This window comes from Colius striatus, unplaced genomic scaffold, assembly GCF_028858725.1.
Source record: "Colius striatus isolate bColStr4 unplaced genomic scaffold, bColStr4.1.hap1 scaffold_44, whole genome shotgun sequence".
Classification (NCBI taxonomy): domain Eukaryota; kingdom Metazoa; phylum Chordata; class Aves; order Coliiformes; family Coliidae; genus Colius; species Colius striatus.
This window is the reverse complement of record NW_026908525.1, coordinates 1375459-1389625: the sequence shown is the minus strand read 5'-3', so window position 1 is coordinate 1389625 and position 14167 is coordinate 1375459.

The window sequence follows — 14167 nt, the reverse complement described above, 5'->3', positions numbered from 1 at the left end:
TCAAGATTTGGTCAGGGGCGGCCTGCGTCACAGGGAAGCCATTGTCGGGGTGAAGGCGGAGAGGGGCCACGGACCCAGGGCCCGTAGCAGACCTGGGTTTGCGGAATTTGGGCGGAGGCGGCATGCGTCACAGGGAAGTCGTATTCTGGGTGATATCAGCGAGGGGCAACAGACCCAGGGTCCGCAACAAGCCTGAGTTTGCAAGGTTTGAGCGGGGGCGGCGTGCGTCACAATGAACCCATTGACGGGGTGACGGCGGAGAGGGGCAACGGACCCCGGGCCTGTAGCAGGCCTGGGTTTGCGGAATTTGGATGGGGGCGTCCTGCGTCACAAGGAAGCCATTATCGGGGTAAAGGTGGAGAGGGGCAACAGACACAGGGCCCGCAGCAGGCGTGGGTTTGCAAGGTTGGGGCGGGAGTGGCCTGCGTCACAATGAACCTGTTGTCGGTGTGACGGCGGAGAGGGGCAAAAAGCCCAGGACCACAGCAGGTCTGGGTTTTCAAGATTTGGTCAGGGGCCGCCTGCGTCACAATGAACCCGTTGTCGGGGTGACGACGGAGAGGGGCCACGGACCCAGGACTCGTAGCAGGCGTGGGTTTGCAAGGTTTGGGTTGGGGTGGCGTTCGTCACAATGAACCTGTTGTTGGGGTGATGACGGAGAGGGGAAAAAAACCTCCGGCCTGCAGCAGACCTGAGTTTGCAAGGTTTGGGCGGGGGCAGCCTTTGTCACAATGAACCCGTTGTCGGGATGACGGCGGAGAGGGGTAACGGGCCCCAGGCCTCTATCTGGCCTGGGTTTTCGGAATGAGGGCAGGGGCTGACTGCGTCACAAGGAAGTCGTTGTCGGGGTGACAGCGGAGAGGGGCAACAGACCCAGGGCCCGTAGCAGGCATGGGTTTGCGGAATTAGGGCGGGGCGGCCTGCATCACAATGAAACCTTTGTCGGAGTAACGGCGGAGAGGGGCAAAAAACCCTGGCCCCCAACGGGCCTGGGTTTGAGGAATTTGGGCGGGGGCGGCCTGCGTCACAGGGAAGTTGTTGTCAGGATGACGGCGGAGAGGGGCAAAAAACAAGGTTTGGGCGGGGGTGGCCTGTGTCACAATGAACTAGTTGTTGGGGTGACGGCTGAGAGGGTCAACGGTCCCCGGGCTTGCTGCAAGCCTGGATTTGCAAGGTTTTTGCGGGGGCGGCCTGCATCATAGGAAGTCGTTGTCGGGGTGACGGCGGAGAACGGCAACAGACCCAGGGCCCGCATCAGGCCTCGGTTTGCAAGGTTTGGGCAAGACGGCCTGCGTCACAATAAACCCGCTGTCGGGGTGACGGCTAAGAGCGGCAAGGGACCCAGGGTCCGCAGCAGGCCTGGGTGTGCAAGATTTGAGCAGGGGCGGCCCATGTCAAAATGAAACTGTTCTCGGAGTTACGGCGGAGAGAGGCAACGGACCCTGGGCACGTAGCAGGCCTGGGTTTGGGAATTTGGGCGGGGGCGTCCTGCTTCACAAGGAAGCCATTGTCGAGGTAACGGTGGAGAGGGGCAACGGTCCCCTGGCCTGTAGCTGGCCTGAGTTTGCGTAATTTAGCCTGGGGCGGCCTGCGTTACAATGAACCGGTTGTCGGGGTGACGGCGGAGAGGGGCAACGAACCCAAGACCCGCAGCAGGCGTCGGTTTGCAAGTATTGGTCGGGGGTGGCCTCTGTCACAATGAATCCGTTGTTCGAGTGACGTCGGAGAGGGTCAACCTTCCCGAGGCCTGCACCATGCCTGCGTTTTCAAAGTCTGGGCAGGGGCGGCCTGCGTTACAATGAAGCTGTTGTCGGGGTGACAGCGGAGAGGGGCAACGGCCCCCGGGCCCGCAACGGTTTGGGCAGGACCAGCCTGCGTCACAAGGAAGTTGTTATTGCATTGACGGCGGAGAGGGACAACGTACCCTGGGCCTGCAGCTGGCCTGGGTTTGCGGAATTTGGGCGTGGGCGGCCTACGACACAAGTAAGCCGTTGTCGGGGTGACGACGGAGAGGGGCAACAGTCCCTGGACCCGCAACGGTCCTGGGTTTGAGGGGTTTGGGCAGGGGCCACCTGTGTCACAAGGAAGTCGTTGTCAGGGTAACATTGAAGAGGGGCAACGGACCCAGGGCTCGCAGCAGGCCTGGGTATTCAAGTTTTGGGAGGGGGCGCCCTGCGTCACAATGAACCCGTTGTTGGTATGACGGCGGACAGGGGCCAAAAGCCCCGGGCCTGCAGTAGGGCTGGGTTTTCATGGTTTGGTCAGGGGCGGCCTGTTTCACAATGAACCCGTTGTCGGGGTGACGGCAGAGAGGGGCAACCGTCCCCAGGCTCGCAGCCGACCTGGGTGTTCGGAATTTGGGCGGGGGCGGCCTGCGTCACAATGAAGTCAAAGTTGGGGTGACGGCGGAGAGAGGCAACAGACCAAGGGCCTGGATTTGTAAGGTTTGGGCGGGGGCGGCCTGCATCACAATGAACCCATTGTAGGGGTGGCAGCGGAGAGGGGCAACGGACTCCGAGCCCGTAGGAGGCCTAGGTTTGCAGAATTTGTGCGGGGGCGGCCTGCGTCATAAGGAAGTTGTTTTCGGAGTGACGGCGGGGAGGGGCAAAAAACAGCTAACCTGCAGTAGGCCTGGGTTTTCAAGGTTTAGGCAGGGGCGTCCTGTGTCACAATGAACCCGTTGTCAGGTTGACAGCGGAGAGTGGCAACGGTCCCCAGGCTCGTAGCTGGCCTGGGTTTGCGGAATTTGGGCGGGGGAGGGCTGCTTCACAGGGAAGTTGTTGTTGGGGTGACGGTGGATAGAGACAACGGTCCCCCGGCTTGAAGTGGGCCTGGGTTTGCGGAATTTGGGCGGGGGCGACCTGCGTCACAATGAACCCGTTATCGGGGTGACGGCGGAGAAGGGCAATGGACCCAGAGCCCGCAGCAGCCCTCGGTTTGCAAGGTTTCGGCGGGAGCTTCCTGTGTCACAATGAACCTGTTTTCGGTGTGACGGCGGAGAGGTGCAACGGACCTCAGGCCCCTAGCAGGCCTGGGTTTGCGGAATTTTGGCGGGAGCGGCCTGCGTCACAAGGAAGCCGCTTGTCGGGGTGGCGGCGGAGAATGACAACGGACCCAGGACTGGCAGCAGTCCTGGGTTTGCAATGTTTGAGAGGGGGCAGCCTGTCACACAGGAAAGTCGTTGTGACGACAGGTGACGGCGGAGAGGGGCAAAAAACCCCAGGCCCGCAAGAGGCCTCGGTTTGCAAGGTTTGGTCAGGCACAGCCTGTGTCACAATGAACCCGTTTTTGGGGTGATGGCGGAGAGAGGCAACGGACCCAGGGCCCGCAGCAGGCCTGGGTTTGCTAGGTTTTGGTTGCGGTGACCTGCATCACTGTTGTCCGGGTGACAGTGGAGACGGGCAACGATTCCCGGGTTCGCAGCGGGCCTGCGTTTGCGGAATTTCGCCGGGGGCGGCCTGCATCACAATGAACCCGTTGTCGTGGTGACGGCGAAGAGGGGCAAAAAACCCCGGGCCCACAGTAGGTCTGGGTTTTCAAAGTTGTCGGGGTGACAGCGGAGAGTGGCAACAGACCCAGGGCTCGCAGCAGGCCTGGGTTTGCATGGTTTGGGCAGGAGCGGCTTGCGTCACAATGAATCTGTTGTCAGGGTGACAACGGATAGGAGAAACGGTCCCCGGGTCCGCAGCGGGCCTGGGTTTATGTAATTTGCACGGGGGTGGCTTGCATCACAATGAAGCCGTTGTCGGAGTGACGATGGAGAGGGGTAAAAAACCCTGGGCCCACAGCAGCCCTGCGGTTGCGGGGTTGGGGCAGGGGCGGCCTGCGTTACAAGGAAGTTGTTGTCAGGGTGAACGGCGAAGAGGGGCAACGGACGCAGGGCTTGCAGCGGGCCTGGGTTTGAAAGGTTTGGGTGGGGGCGGCCTGCGTCACAGGGAAGCCGTTGTCAGGGTGAACGGCGAAGAGGGGCAACGGAGCCTGGGCCTGCAACGCGCCTGGGTTTGCGGGGTTTGGTCGATAGCAGCCTGCGTCACAATGAACCCGTTGTCAGGGTGACGGCAGAGAGGGGCCAAAAACCTCAGGCACACAGCGGGCCTGGGCTTGCGGGGTTTGGGTGGGGGTGTCGTGCGTCACAATGAACGCTTTTTTGGGGTGCCGGCGGAGAGGGGAAAAAAACCCCGCACCCGCATCAGGCCTGGGTTTGCATGTTTGGGCAGGGGAGGGCTGTGTCACAATGAACCTGTTGTTGGGGTGACGACTAAGAGGGGCAACGGTCCCAGGGGTCTGTAGCAGGCCTGGGTTTGCGGAATTTGGCTGGGGGCAGCCTGCGTCACAAGGAAGCCATTGTCGGGGTTACGGTGGAGAGGGATAACGGTCCCAAGGGTCGCAGCAGTCCTGGGTTTGCGGAATTTAGGTGGGGCAGCATGCATCACAAAGAACCCGTTGTCGGGGTGACGGCAGAGAGGGGCAACGGTCCCTAGGCTCGCAGCGGGTCTGGGTTATCGGAATTGGGTCTTCGGCAGTCGGCATCACAGTGAAGCCGTTCTCGGAGTGACGGCGGAGAGGGACAACGGACCCCAGGCCCTTAGCAGGCCTGGGTTTGGGGAATATGGGCGGGGACGGCCTGCGTCACAATGAACCTGTTGTCAGGGTTACGGCGGAGACGGGCAACGGACACAGGGCCCGTAGCACGTCTGGGTTTGCAATGTTTGAGCGGAGGCGGCCTGTGTTTCAATGAACCCTTTGTCGGGGTGCCCGACGAGAGGGACAAAAAACCCCGGGCCGGCAGCAGGCCTGGGTTTGCGGAATTTGAGCGGGGGTGGCCTGTGTTACAATGAACCCGTTTTCGGGGTGACGGAGGAGAGGGGCAACGGATCCCGGGCCCGTAGCAGGCCTGGGTTTTTGAATTTGGGCGGGGGCGGCCTGCGTCACAAGGAAACCGCTGTCGGGTTAACAGCAGAGAGGGGCAACGGACCAAGGGCCCGCATCAGGCCTGGGTTTGCAAGGTTTCGGTGGGGCGGCCTGCATCACAGTGAACACGCTTTCGGGGTTGCGGGGGAGAGGGACAACGAACCCAGGGCCCCCAACATGCGTGGGTTTGCAAGGCTTGGGCAGGAGTGGCCTGCGTCACAATGAACCTGTTGTTGGGGTGACGGCGGAGAGGGACAATGGACCCCGGGCCCGTAGCAGACCTGGGTTTTTGAATTTGGGTGGGGGCGACCTGTGTCACAAGGAAGCCATTTTTGGGGTGACGGCGGAGAGGTGAAACGGACCCAGAGCCCGCAGCAGACGGGGGTTTGCAAGGTTTGGGCAGAGGCGGCCTGCGTCACAATGAACCTGTTGTCGGGGTGACGGCAGAGAGTGGAAACGGTCCCCAGCCTATCAGCGGGCCTGGGTTTGCGGAATTTGGGCGGGGGCGGCCTACGTTACAAGGAAGTCGTTGTAGGGGTGACGGCGGAGAGGGGCAAGGGACCCAGGGTCCGCAACAGACCTGGGTTTTCAAGGTTTGGGCAGGGGCGGCCCGCGTCACAATGAACCTGTTGTCGGGGTGACAGCGGAGAGGGGTAACAGTCCGCAGGCTCGCAGCGGGCCTGGGTTTGTGGAAGTTTGGCCGAGGTGGCCTGCGTCGCAAGGAAGCCGTTGTTGGGGTGACGGCGGAGAGGGGCAACGGACCCTGGGCCCGCAGCAGGCCTGTGTTTGCAAGGTTTGGGCAGGGGCAGCCTGCGTCACAATGAACCCATTGTCTGGGTGACGGCAGAGAGGGACAAAAAACCGCGGGCCGGCAGGAGACCTGGGTTTGAAATGTTTGAGCGGGGGCGGCCTGTGTTACAATGAAGCCATTTTTGGGGTGACGGAGGAGAAAGGTAACGGGCCCCGGGCCGGTAGCAGGCCTGGGTTTGCGGAATTTGGGCGGGGGCTGCCTGTGTCACAAGGAAGCCGTTGTCAGGGTGACGGCGGAGAGCGGCAACAGACCCAGGGCCGGCAGCTGGCCTGGATTTGCAAGGTTTGTGCGGGGGCGGCGTGCGTCACAATGAACCCGTTGTCGGGGTGACGGAGGAGAGGGGCAACGAACCTTGGGTCCGCAGCAGGCCTGGATTTTCAGCACTTGGGCGGAGTCGGCCTGTGTCACAATGAACCCGTTGTCAGGGTGACGGAGGAGAGGGGCAAAGCACCCCGGGCCCGTAGCAGGCCTGGGTTTGCAAGGTTTGGTCGGGGGCGGCCTACGTCATAAGGAAGCCGTTGTCGGGGTGACGGCAGAGAGGGGCAACGGACCCAGAGCCCACAGCAGGCCTGGGTTTTCAAGGTTTTGGTGGAGGCAGCCTGCGTCAGAATGAACCTGTTGTCGGTGTTACTACTGACAGGTACAACTTAAACTGGGTCCGTAGCAGGCCTGGGTTTTCAAGGTTTGGGCGAGGGCGGCCTGCGTCACAAGGAAGCCGTTGTCGGGGTGACGGCGGAGAGAGACAACGTACCCACGGCCCGCAGCAGGCCTGGGTTTGCAAGGTTTCTACGGGGGCGGCCTGAGTCACAATGAACTTGTTGTCGGAGTGATGGCGGAGAGGGGCAAAAAACCCCGTGCTTTAGCAGGCCTGGGTTTTCAAGGTTTCGTCAGGCACAGCCTCTGTCACAATGAAGCCGGTGTCGGCGTGACGGCGGAGAAGGGAAACAGACCCAGGGCCCGCAGGAGGCCTGGGTTTGCAAGGTTTGGTCGGGGGCGGCCTGCGTCACAATGAACCCATTGTCGGGGTGATGGTGAAGAGGGGCAATGGTCTCAGTCTCGCAGCAGGCCTGGGTTTGCGGTTTTTGGGCCGGGACGGCCTGCGTCACAGGGAAGTCGTTGTCGGGGTGACGGCGGAGAGGGGCAACAGACCCAGGGCTCGCAGCAGGCCTGGGTTTCCAAGGCTTGGGTGGGGGCGGCCTGCATCACAATGAACCCGTTGTCGGTGTGACGGCGGAGAGGGGCAACGGATCCCGGGCCCGTAGCAGGCCTGGGTATGCGGAATTTGGCTGGGGGCGGCCTGCGTCATAAGGAAGCCGCTGTTGGGGTGAAGACACCGATGGGCAACGGACCCAGGGCCCGCAACAGGCATGGGTTTACAAGGTCTGGGCGGGGACGACCTGCATCACAATGAACCTGTTGTTTTCGGGGTGATAGCGGAGAGGGGCAACGGACCCCGCACCAGTAGCAGGCCCGGGTTTGCGGAGTCTGGATGGGGTCGGCCTTCGTCACAGTGAAGCCGTTCTCAGAGTGACGGCAGAGAGGGACAAAAAAATCTCTGCCCGCAGCTGGCCTGGGTTTGCGGAATTTGGGCGTGGGTGGCCTGCGTCACAAGGAAGACGTTGTCGGGGTGACGGCGGAGAGTTGCAACGGTCCCCAGACTCGCAGCGGGTCTGGGTTTCTGGAATTTGGGCGGGGGCGGCCTGCATTACAAGGAAGTCATTGTCGGGGTGACGGCGGAGAGGGGCAACAGACCCAGGGCCCGCAGCAGGCCTGGGTTTGCGAGGTTTGGGCGAGGGCGGCCTGCGTCACAAGGAAGCCGTTGTCGGGGTGACGGCGGAGAGAGACAACGTACCCACGGCCCGCAGCAGGCCTGGGTTTGCAAGGTTTCTACGGGGGCGGCCTGAGTCACAATGAACTTGTTGTCGGAGTGATGGCGGAGAGGGGCAAAAAACCCCGTGTTTTAGCAGGCCTGGGTTTTCAAGGTTTCGTCAGGCACAGCCTCTGTCACAATGAAGCCGGTGTCGGCGTGACGGCGGAGAAGGGAAACAGACCCAGGGCCCGCAGGAGGCCTGGGTTTGCAAGGTTTGGTCGGGGGCGGCCTGCGTCACAATGAACCCATTGTCGGGGTGATGGTGAAGAGGGGCAATGGTCTCAGTCTCGCAGCAGGCCTGGGTTTGCGGTTTTTGGGCCGGGACGGCCTGCGTCACAGGGAAGTCGTTGTCGGGGTGACGGCGGAGAGGGGCAACAGACCCAGGGCTCGCAGCAGGCCTGGGTTTCCAAGGCTTGGGTGGGGGCGGCCTGCATCACAATGAACCCGTTGTCGGTGTGACGGCGGAGAGGGGCAACGGATCCCGGGCCCGTAGCAGGCCTGGGTATGCGGAATTTGGCTGGGGGCGGCCTGCGTCATAAGGAAGCCGCTGTTGGGGTGAAGACACCGATGGGCAACGGACCCAGGGCCCGCAACAGGCATGGGTTTACAAGGTCTGGGCGGGGACGACCTGCATCACAATGAACCTGTTGTTTTCGGGGTGATAGCGGAGAGGGGCAACGGACCCCGCACCAGTAGCAGGCCCGGGTTTGCGGAGTCTGGATGGGGTCGGCCTTCGTCACAGTGAAGCCGTTCTCAGAGTGACGGCAGAGAGGGACAAAAAAATCTCTGCCCGCAGCTGGCCTGGGTTTGCGGAATTTGGGCGTGGGTGGCCTGCGTCACAAGGAAGACGTTGTCGGGGTGACGGCGGAGAGTTGCAACGGTCCCCAGACTCGCAGCGGGTCTGGGTTTCTGGAATTTGGGCGGGGGCGGCCTGCATTACAAGGAAGTCATTGTCGGGGTGACGGCGGAGAGGGGCAACAGACCCAGGGCCCGCAGCAGGCCTGGGTTTGCGAGGTTTGGGCGAGGGCGGCCTGCGTCACAAGGAAGCCGTTGTCGGGGTGACGGCGGAGAGAGACAACGTACCCACGGCCCGCAGCAGGCCTGGGTTTGCAAGGTTTCTACGGGGGCGGCCTGAGTCACAATGAACTTGTTGTCGGAGTGATGGCGGAGAGGGGCAAAAAACCCCGTGTTTTAGCAGGCCTGGGTTTTCAAGGTTTCGTCAGGCACAGCCTCTGTCACAATGAAGCCGGTGTCGGCGTGACGGCGGAGAAGGGAAACAGACCCAGGGCCCGCAGGAGGCCTGGGTTTGCAAGGTTTGGTCGGGGGCGGCCTGCGTCACAATGAACCCATTGTCGGGGTGATGGTGAAGAGGGGCAATGGTCTCAGTCTCGCAGCAGGCCTGGGTTTGCGGTTTTTGGGCCGGGACGGCCTGCGTCACAGGGAAGTCGTTGTCGGGGTGACGGCGGAGAGGGGCAACAGACCCAGGGCTCGCAGCAGGCCTGGGTTTCCAAGGCTTGGGTGGGGGCGGCCTGCATCACAATGAACCCGTTGTCGGTGTGACGGCGGAGAGGGGCAACGGATCCCGGGCCCGTAGCAGGCCTGGGTATGCGGAATTTGGCTGGGGGCGGCCTGCGTCATAAGGAAGCCGCTGTTGGGGTGAAGACACCGATGGGCAACGGACCCAGGGCCCGCAACAGGCATGGGTTTACAAGGTCTGGGCGGGGACGACCTGCATCACAATGAACCTGTTGTTTTCGGGGTGATAGCGGAGAGGGGCAACGGACCCCGCACCAGTAGCAGGCCCGGGTTTGCGGAGTCTGGATGGGGTCGGCCTTCGTCACAGTGAAGCCGTTCTCAGAGTGACGGCAGAGAGGGACAAAAAAATCTCTGCCCGCAGCTGGCCTGGGTTTGCGGAATTTGGGCGTGGGTGGCCTGCGTCACAAGGAAGACGTTGTCGGGGTGACGGCGGAGAGTTGCAACGGTCCCCAGACTCGCAGCGGGTCTGGGTTTCTGGAATTTGGGCGGGGGCGGCCTGCATTACAAGGAAGTCATTGTCGGGGTGACGGCGGAGAGGGGCAACAGACCCAGGGCCCGCAGCAGGCCTGGGTTTGCGAGGTTTGGGCGGGGGCGTCACAATGAACCTGTTTTCGGGGTGTGGTAGTTTGAGCCTGGCTGGATGCCAGGTGCCCACCACACCGCTTTATCCCCCACCTCCTCAGCAAGCCAGGGAAGGGGAGAAATAAGATGGGAGTCTCGTGGGTTGAGATAAAAGCAGTTTAATAAATAAGCAGCAAAGCCGCGCGCGCGGGAAGCAAAGCAAAAGCAGATAAACTGTTACTCTCTACTTCCCATCAGCAGCGATGTCCATCCACCTCCCGAGAAGCAGGGCTTCAGTACGCGTAACGGTTGCTTTGGGAAGGCCAGAAATGAATCTTGCCTCCCCTTCCTGCTCCTCTCCCCCAGTTTATATTACTGAGCTGGCGTCATATGGTATGGAATATCTCCTTGGTCAGTCTGGGTCAGCTGTCCTGGCCATAGTCCCTCCCAAGATCATGCCCACCCACAGCTATTATTGGTGAAGGTGGGGAAAGGAATGCTGGAGGGACAGCCCTGATGTTGTGCAAGCGGTAATCATAATATTGATATCAACAGTAAGCACAGCACTGCAGGAGCTGCTGTGGAAAATCACTACCATCCCAGACCCACTACAGTCTCCACCCCTTATTCCATACTATTTATGTCATGCTCAGACAAACCATCTTAACAACCCATATACATTCTTATATACTCTCATTAACCAGTACCCCCACTCTTCAACAGACAAACATCATTCTTGTATTCCCTCTTGCATCTTGCATCAAACAAACAAACAACATTCTTATATCTTTCATCCTCTCTAGATGTTCACTGGAGCAGGCCATAACTTCTGTCTCATCCATCAAGATGGATATCCAGGCCAGGGGAAACAGTATGTTCAGTGTTGGGCACCAGCACCGGCTTGGTTTGTCCACTTTTCCGGTTTTTCTTGCAAAGTTCATCTACAACAGATAACTCACATAACAGGTTATTTTTCCCCCAAGGTTAAGTCTCCTTGAGGTACACATCGAGTTTCCCCATCCTTTCTCATCACCCACCAAGTACACCCAGGCCCTTGAGCAAAGACAATCCCACGAATGGGTTTGCCCTTTCCCATGGGAGGTGCAACCCATACTGCCTTCCCCAGCCATGTCCCTGGGTGCACTACGGGGACCTTATCTCCTCCCACAGTATGTAGTGGTTTTGTTTGGGCAGGACCAGGACGGTTAGTTGAACCTCTGCTATTGACCAGCCAAGTGGCTTCTGCTAAATTTTTATCCCACTGCTTCCATGCCCCATTGCCCAGTGGTCTCAACATGGTCTTTAGTAATCCATTATATCTCTCAATCTTTCCAGAGGCTTGTGGGTGATAGGGGATGTGGTATATCCACTCAATGCCATGTTTCTTTGCCCAGGAGTTTATGAGATTATTTCGAAAATGAGTTCCATTATCTGATTCAATTCTTTCTGGAGTGCCGTGTCGCCACAAAACTTGTCTTTCAAGGCCCAAGACGGTATTTCGGGCAGTGGCATAGTTTACAGGGTATGTTTCCAACCAACCGGTAGTTGCTTCCACCATGGTGAGTATATAACGCTTGCCTTGATGTGTTCGTGGTAGTGGTCCAACATAGTCAATTTGCCAGGCCTCACCATACTGAAAACCCAGCCATCGGCTTCTGTTCCAGGGAGACTTGATTCGTGTGACTCGCTTGATTGCGGCACACGTTTCACATTCATAGGTGACCTGTGTGATGGCTTCCATGGTCAAGTCCACTCCTCGATCACGAGCCCATCTATATGTTGCATCTCTTCCCAGATGTCCTGATGTTTCATGGGCCCATCGAGCTATAAATAGCTCACCTTTACGCTCCCAGTCTAGATCTACCTGAGCTAGTTCAATTTTAGCAGCTTTATCTACCTGTCGGTTGTTCCATTGTTCTTCATTGGCACGGCTTTTTGGCACGTGAGCATCTACATGACGTACTTTCAGAGTCATATTTTCCACCCGAGCAGCAATGTCTTGCCATAATGCAGCAGCCCAGATGGGTTTACCCTTGCACTGCCAGTTGGTCTTCGTCCATTACTGTAGCCATCCCCATAGAGCATTAGCCACCATCCAGGAGTCAGTGTAAAGATAGAGTACTGGCCACTTCTCTCGTTCTGCAATCTTTAGAGCTAGTTGGATAGCCTTCAATTCAGCAAACTGACTTGACTCACCTTCTCCTTCAGTGGCCTCAACAACTCGTCGTGTGGGACTCCACACAGCAGCTTTCCACTTACGATGATTTCCTACCACGCGGCAGGATCCATCAGTAAACAAAGCATAATGCCTCTCATCTTCTGATAGTTCATTATATGGTGGTGCCTCTTGGGCGCGAGCTACTTCCTCAGGCAATGCTCCAAAATCTCTGCCTTCTGGCCAGTCCATGATTTCTTCCAGGATTCCTGGGCGATTAGATTTCCCCAGCCGAGATCGTTGTGTAATCAACGCCTTCCACTTACTCCATGTAGCGCTGGTTGCATGATGTATAGAAGGGGTTTTCCCTTTGAACATCCAGTGCAACACAGGTAGACGTGGTGCCAAGAGGAGGTGAGCTTCTGTGCCAATGACTTCCGAAGCAGCTCAAAGTCCCTCATATGCTGCTAGTATTTCTTTTTCAGTTGGGGTGTAGTGGGCTTCCGATCCTCGATATCCTCGGCTCCAAAACCCTAATGGTTGACCTCGGGTTTCTCCAGATGTTTTCTGCCAGAGGCTCCAGGTGAGACCATGATCTCCAGCAGCAGTGTAGAGGATATTCTGCACATCTGATCCTGTACGGATGGGCCCAAGGGCGACTGCACGAGCTATTTCCTGTTTAATTTGTTGAAAAGCTTGTTGTTGCTCAAGGCCCTACTCAAAACAGTTCTTCTTTCTGGTTACTCTAAAGAGAGGGCTCACAAGCTGACTATAACCTGGGATATGCATCCTCCAGAATCCCACAAGGCCCAGGAAAGCTTGTGTTTCTTTCTTATTAGTCGGTTGAGACATAGTAGCTATTTTATTCACAACATCCATAGGCATATGCCGACGCCCATCTTGCCATTTTATGCCCAAAAACTGTATCTCTTGTGCAGGTCCCTTTACTTTGCTTCTTTTTATAGCAAAACCAGCTTTTAGGAGAATCTGTATTATTCTTTTCCCTTTCTCAAACACTTCTTCTGCCTTGTTGCCCCATACAATTATGTCATCAATGTACTGTAAATGTTCAGGGGCATCACCCATTTCCAGCACAGTTTGGATTAGACCATGGCAAATAGTAGGACTATGTTTCCACCCCTGGGGCAATCGATTCCAGGTATATTGGACACCTCTCCATGTGAAGGCAAATTGTGGCCTGTACTCTGCTGCCAATGGAAATGAGAAGAATGCATTAGCGATGTCAATCGTAGCATACCACTTGGCTGCTTTTGACTCCAGTTCATACTGGAGCTCTAACATATCTGGTACAGCAGCACTCAGTGGTGGTGTCACTTCGTTCAGGCCACGATAGTCTACTGTTAACCTCCACCCTCCATCAGATTTTTTCACAGGCCATATGGGACTATTAAATGGGGAATGAGTTTTGCTAATTACTCCTTGAGCCTCCAGTTGATGAATCGACTCACGGATGGGAGTCAGGGAATCTCGGTTCGTGCGATATTGCCTACGGTGCACTGTCCTGGTAGCAATTGGTACCTGTTGCTCTTGAACTTGCAGCAATCCCACAACAAAAGGGTCTTCTCAGAGGCCAGGTAAATTAGAGAGTTGTTTGCTTTTCTCTGTATCTACAGTGGCTATACCAAAAGCCCATCGATACCCCTTGGGGTCTTTGAAGTACCCTCTCCTGAGGTAATCTATGCCAAGAATACAAGGAGCCTCTGGACCAGTCACAATGGGGTGTTTTTTCCATTTGTCCCCTGTTAAGCTCACTTCAGCCTCTAATACAGATAATTCTTCACATCCCCCTGTTACTCCAGAGATCCAGACAGAATCTGTGCCTCTATGCCTTGATGGCATCAATGTACACTGTGCCCCTGTGTCTACTAAGGCTTTATACCTTTGTGGGTTTGATGTGCCAGGCCATCGAACCCACACAGTCCAGTAGATTCGGTCATCCCTTTCCTCCTCCTGGCTGGAGGCAGGGACCCTCTATTTCTGTTCTTCATCAGAGTATTCGCTATCTGATCCTTGCAATTTTAGACCTGAAGTCTCCTCATTGGCATCGAAGGAAGTAGTTGCAGTTCTTCTATGTCTTGGAGATTGTTGATTGTCCTCTTTTGTTTTGGCAGCCACTATGCTGACAGCCCTCTTGGGTGGTCCTTTTCTAACAGCTGTCTTCCCCCTTAGTTCACGTACATGCGCTTCCAGCTTAAAAGTGGATTCACCATCCCACTTCCTCATATCCTCTCCTTGGCCACGCAAAAAGAGCCAGAGTTCATTTCGCGGTGTACTCCTGCGTCTGGGACTTCCTTTTCCCCTG